Raw genomic sequence first — 5540 nt, forward strand, 5'->3', positions numbered from 1 at the left:
ATCAGCTGACTGGAGACTTTGGGGTCACCAATAATTGTCAGCCAGCTCTCAGCACTGGTGCACCTGTCCCTGATAGAACCTCTGGTAGACCAAGTGGAAGAAGAGAAGTACTCTCTCTGCAGCTCCCAGGAACCTCTCTGTATTTTATTAAGTGACTAATTGTTTGATAGGAGGTTGAGGTTAGAGATTAACTACAATGGTCATATATATATATTTGGAGGAAAGAATGGACACTTTGGGGAAGGGCATGAGTTCAACAATCCAAATTTACAAAGAAAGCACAGAACGAGATTCTTCTGAACAAATGGGAGCCATCTGTTTGAAGGCACAGAATTTATTTCTGGCCAGTATGAGTGATAAACATGTAGTCTAACTTTTTTTGATGTTAAATTCTTTTATTGGTACATTGTAGGTATACAACACAATTACATTTCTCATTGGGAATTGTACCTTTACATAATGCATCTTGGTTCTTATTTTTTCCTCATTCCTATCCCTCCCTTCACCCCCTCCACCCTTCCCTATTTACAAAGACTTTATTTCCATTTTTTCCATTTCTTATCACTTTTCCTTTCTCTTCTTTCCTTTCCCCTGCCCCACCCACTACCCCTACCACTTTGGACCTTTTCTTCTTATGTTGCATTATCAATTATTCATTCTAATCACTGGTACATTTTAGGTATACAATATAATGACATTCATCATTGGAAATTTGCACCTTTACATAATCTCTCTTGGTTCTTATTTTTCACCCTTGCCCAGCCCTTCCTTCAACCCCTCCAGTCCTCCCAATTTACAAAGATTTTGTTCCTATTTTTCCATTTTCTCATATTAATCCCATTCCCTTCTATCCTTTCCCCTAGCCCTCTCACTTCCTTCCCCTTTGCCCCTTTTCATCCTATTTCATATTAACTATTATACATTTTAGTCCTTATTTACACTTTCAGTTTCTCACACCAGAGAAACTATTCAGCATTTATACATGTGTGTCCTGTTTATGTCACTTAGGAGTATCACATCAATGTGCACCCACTTAGCTATAAATGTCTCTAATTGCTCATTTTTTGTGGCTGAGTAGTACTCCATTTTATTAAAAAAACACATTTTCTTTATCCAGTCTCCAGTTGAGGGGCATTTGGGCTGTTTCCAAGTTTTAGCTATCACAAACTGTGCCACTATGAACATGGGTGCACATATATCACTGTGGTATGATTCTTTTAATTCTTTGGGGAAGATCCCCAGCAGTGGAATAGTGGGGTCAAATGAGACTTCCAGTCCTAGTTCTTTGAGGTATCTCCATGCTGATTTCCACAGTGCTTGCACCAGTCTACACTCCCACCAGCAGTGGAGCAGGGTTCCTCTTTCCACACAGCCCCACCAATATTTGTTATTGGTTGATTTCATGATAGCAGCCATTCTTTCTGGAGTGAGGTGGAATCTCAGTGTTGTTTTTATTTGCATCTCTCGAATGACCAGTGATGTTGAACATTTTTTCATGTATTTATTTGCTATTTCTACTTCTTTGTCTGAGAAATGTCTATTCATTTCAGAGGCCCATTTTCAGATTGGGTCTTTAAATTTGGGAGGGCTGATCTTTTTAAGTTCTTTATAGATTTGAGATAGTAGACCTTTGTATGAGGAAGAGCAGGTGAAGATATTTTCCCACACTGTGGATCATCTCTTCACACTGCAGGTGGTTTCTCTTGCTGTGCAGAAGCTTTTTAATGAGAAGAGATCCCACTTGTTGATTGTTTGTGCTAGTTCACAGGCAACTCAGGTTTTCTTCATAAAATCTGTTCCTACACCAGTGTCTTCAAGAGTTGTACCTAACCTCTGTTCCAACTGGTTCAGAGTTTCTATTTTGATATTTAGATCTTTAATCCATTTTGATTTTAGTTTAGTGCATGGTGAGAGATATAGGTCTAGTTTTAATCTTTGGGAAGATGAAACCCAATTTTTCCAGCACCATTTATTAAAGAGGCTATATTTCCTCCAGTAAGGGTGTTTGGCTCCTTTATTGAACATGAGATGGCTGAATGTGTCTGGTGTTGTTTCTGCATCTTCTAGTCTGCTCCACTGGTCCTCAGTTCTATTTCTTTGCCAGTACAGTTTTTATCACAGTAGCTTTGTAGTAGAATTGCAGGTTGGGGATTGTGATAACCCCTGCCATGTCTCTGTTACCTAGAATTGCTTTTGCTATTCTGGGTCTCTTCTTGTTCCAAATGAATTTTTGGATTGTTTTCTCAAGGTCTGTGAAGTATGCTGCTGGGATCTCAATTGGAATTGCATTAAATCTATATAGCAGTTTTGGAAGTATCACCATTTTCACTATATTAATCCTTCCTATCCAGGAGCAGGGGATGTCTGTCCATTTTCTGATATCATCTTCAATTTCTCTTTTCAGAGTGCCATAGTTTTCAGAGAAGAAGTCTTTGATTTCTTTCATTAGGTTGATTCCTAGGTATTTCAGTTTTTTGGATGCTATTGTGAAAGGAATTCTTTGCCCTATTTCTCTCTCAGTGAGTCTGTCATTGGTGTAGAGGAAAGCTATTGATTTTTGTGTGTTGACCTTGTAACAAGCTACTTGACTGAATTTGGTTATTAAGCCTAGAAGACTTTTGGTGGAGTTCATGGGGTTGGGGTCTTCTATATAGAGTATCATGTCGTCTGCAAATAATGACAATTTGACTTCTTCCTTACCTATCTTTATTCCTTTTATTTCTTTCTCTTGTCTAATTGCCATGGCTAATGTTTCCAGAACTATTTTGAACAAGAGTGATGATAGTGGATATCCTTGTCTTGTTCCTGATTTTAGTGTGAAGGATTTCAGTTTTTGACCATTTAGTATGATATTGGCTGTTGGTTTTTCATAGATGGCTTTTATCAGTTTGAGGTAGAGACCCTCTATTCCAATTTTTTGTAGGGTTTTTATCAAAAATGCATGTTGGATTTTGTCAAATGCTTTTTCTGCATCTATGGAGATAATCATATGGTTTTTGTCCTTGGCTCTGTTGATATAGTGTATTACATTGATTGATTTTCATATATTGAACCATCCCTGCATCCCTGGGATGAATCCCACTTGATCAGGGTGTATGATCTTCTTGATAATCTTCTGCATTCTATTTGTTGGTATCTTAGTAAGGATTTTTGCATCTATGTTCATTAGTGACATTGGTCTATAGTTCTCTTTTTCAGTTGGGTGTTTCTCTGCTTTGGGGATGAAGGTGATGCTTGCTTCCAGGAATGAATTTGGGAGTATTGCTTCCCTTTCAATTTCATTGAAGAATTTAAACAGTAGTGGCAGCAGTTCCTCTCTAAATGTCTTGTAGAATTCAACAGTGAAGCCATCAGGGCCCAGGTTTTTCTTAGTTGATAAGTTTTTAATTACATTTTCAATTTCATTAGTTGACACTGGGTTGTTTAAAATTTTTAGGTCTTCTTCATTCAACTTTGGCACTTCATACATTATCTAGGAATCTGTCCATTTCTTCTGTGTTTTCCATCTTATTGGCGTATAGATTCTGGCAGTAGGTATTGATGATCCTCTGGATTTCTGCTGGGTCTATTGTAATTTCACCCTTTTCATTCCTAATTGCATGGATTTGGGTCTTTTCTTTCCTTTTTCTGATAAGGTTGGCTAAGGGTTTGTCAATTTTGTTTATTCTTTCGAAGAACCAACTCTTGGTTTCATTGATTTCTTTGTATCATTCTCTTAGTCTCCATTGCATTGATTTCTCCTCTGATCTTTATAATTTCCTTCTTTGTATGAGCTTTGGGGTTGTCCTGCTCTTCTTTTTCTAGAAGCTAGAGGTTCAGCATCAGGTTGTTTAATTGGGCTCGTTCTGTTTTCCTAACATGTGTATTCACTGCTATGAATTTCCCTCGTAAGACTGGTTTCATTGTGTCCCATAGATTCTGATATGTTGTATTGTCATTGTCATTTAATTGAAGGAACTGTCTGATTTCTTCTTTCATTTCCTCTGTGACCCATTGGTTATTCAGAAGTGTGTTCTTCAATTTGCACGTGTTTATGAAATTTTTTGAATTTCTTTTGCTATGGATCTCCCATTTCAATGCACTACGGTCTGATAATATACAGGGGATAACTACAATTACTTTGTACTTACTTAAACATGTTCTATGTGTGAGTATGTAGTCTACTTTGGAGAATGACCCATGTGCAGCTGAGAAGAATGTGTATTCTGATTTTGTGGGGTAGAAGACTCTGTAAACATCTGTTCAGTTCATTTGTTCAAGAGTTTGATTGAGTTCTAGTATTTCATTACTTATTTTCTGTCTAGTTGATCTATCTATTTGTGACAGTGGAATGTTGAGGTCCCCCACGACAATTATATTTGTGCATATATGACTTTTCATGTCCACTAGTATTTGTTTTATATAGTTGGGCACCCTACTGTTTGTTTCATAGATATTCATGATTGTCATCTCTTCCTCTTGGATTCTTCCCTTTACAAGGATGTAGTGTCCTTCTTCATCTCTCTTAATCAGTGTTGGTTTGAAATCTACTTGATCTGCCAAGAGGATAGCTACTCCTGCTTTTTTTCAGGTTCCCATTGCATGGATTATTGTTTTCCACCCTTTAACTTTCAGTCTATGAGTTTCCTTTTGAATGAAGTGTGTTTCTTGTATGCAGCATATTGTTGGATTTTGCTTCTTGACCCATTCTGCCAGTTTATTTCTTTTGATTGGTGAATTGAGACCATTAACATTGATGGTTATAACTGAAACGTATTGACTTGTCATTGCCATGACTTTTTCTTTTTGTTGCGTTCTCCCCCTTTACATGTAATTTCTTGTCATGCCAGATGGGTTCATTCTGCTTTGCTTCCTAGGGCTGTGATCCTCAATGTCTGTTCCTAGGATATTGTGTAAAATTCTTTGGAGTGCTGATTTGCTATTCAAGAAGTTCCTAAGGTGCTCTTTGTCATGAAAGTATCTTATTTCTCCATCCATTTTGAAAAATAGTTTTGCAGGGTACATCAATCTGAGTTGGAGGCTGTTTTCTTTTAGGGCTTGGAATATGTCACTCCAAGCTCTTCTTGCCTTGATGGTTTGTGTTGAGATGTCTTCTCTGATTCTGATGGGCTTTCCTTTATATGTGATTTGTTTCTTTTCTCTCACTGCTTGTAGAACTTTGTTCTGAAAAATATGGAACACTTCACCAATTTGTGTGTCATCCTTGTACAGGGGCCATGCTAATCTTCTCTGTATCATTCCAATTTTAGTATATGTGCTGCCAAAACAAATACAGTCTACAACATTTTTATTAGAGATATACCTATACATTTCTTGTGGCAACCTGGAGGAATGTTTGTTTTAAACTATATAATGGTTTAGATCAGATTGCCCTAATACACCACTAACTTTGTCAACCAAATAAAGGCACAATTTGATATTTGCCAAAGAGCACATAACTAAGAGGAAATATAAAAAAAAATAAGGCTAGGGTTGTAGCTCAGTGGCTAGCATAGATTAGGCCTGGGGTCTCATCCTCAGCATTGCAAGGAAGAAGGAAA

The 5540-nt window shown here is 37.3% G+C and overlaps 1 non-coding gene across 1 annotated transcript; it reads right to left on the minus strand.

The window, feature by feature from the left end:
• Positions 1–5166: 5166 nt before the first annotated feature.
• On the minus strand, positions 5167–5273 carry LOC147826646 (U6 spliceosomal RNA). Its single transcript, XR_015438869.1, has one exon. It is a non-coding gene; the product is annotated as a U6 spliceosomal RNA (small nuclear RNA).
• Positions 5274–5540: the final 267 nt, after the last annotated feature.

The sequence above is a fragment of the Heterocephalus glaber genome, unplaced genomic scaffold (assembly GCF_053883595.1).
Source record: "Heterocephalus glaber isolate CG9 unplaced genomic scaffold, H.glaber_assembly_v1.0 deba00001463, whole genome shotgun sequence".
Taxonomy (NCBI): domain Eukaryota; kingdom Metazoa; phylum Chordata; class Mammalia; order Rodentia; family Bathyergidae; genus Heterocephalus; species Heterocephalus glaber.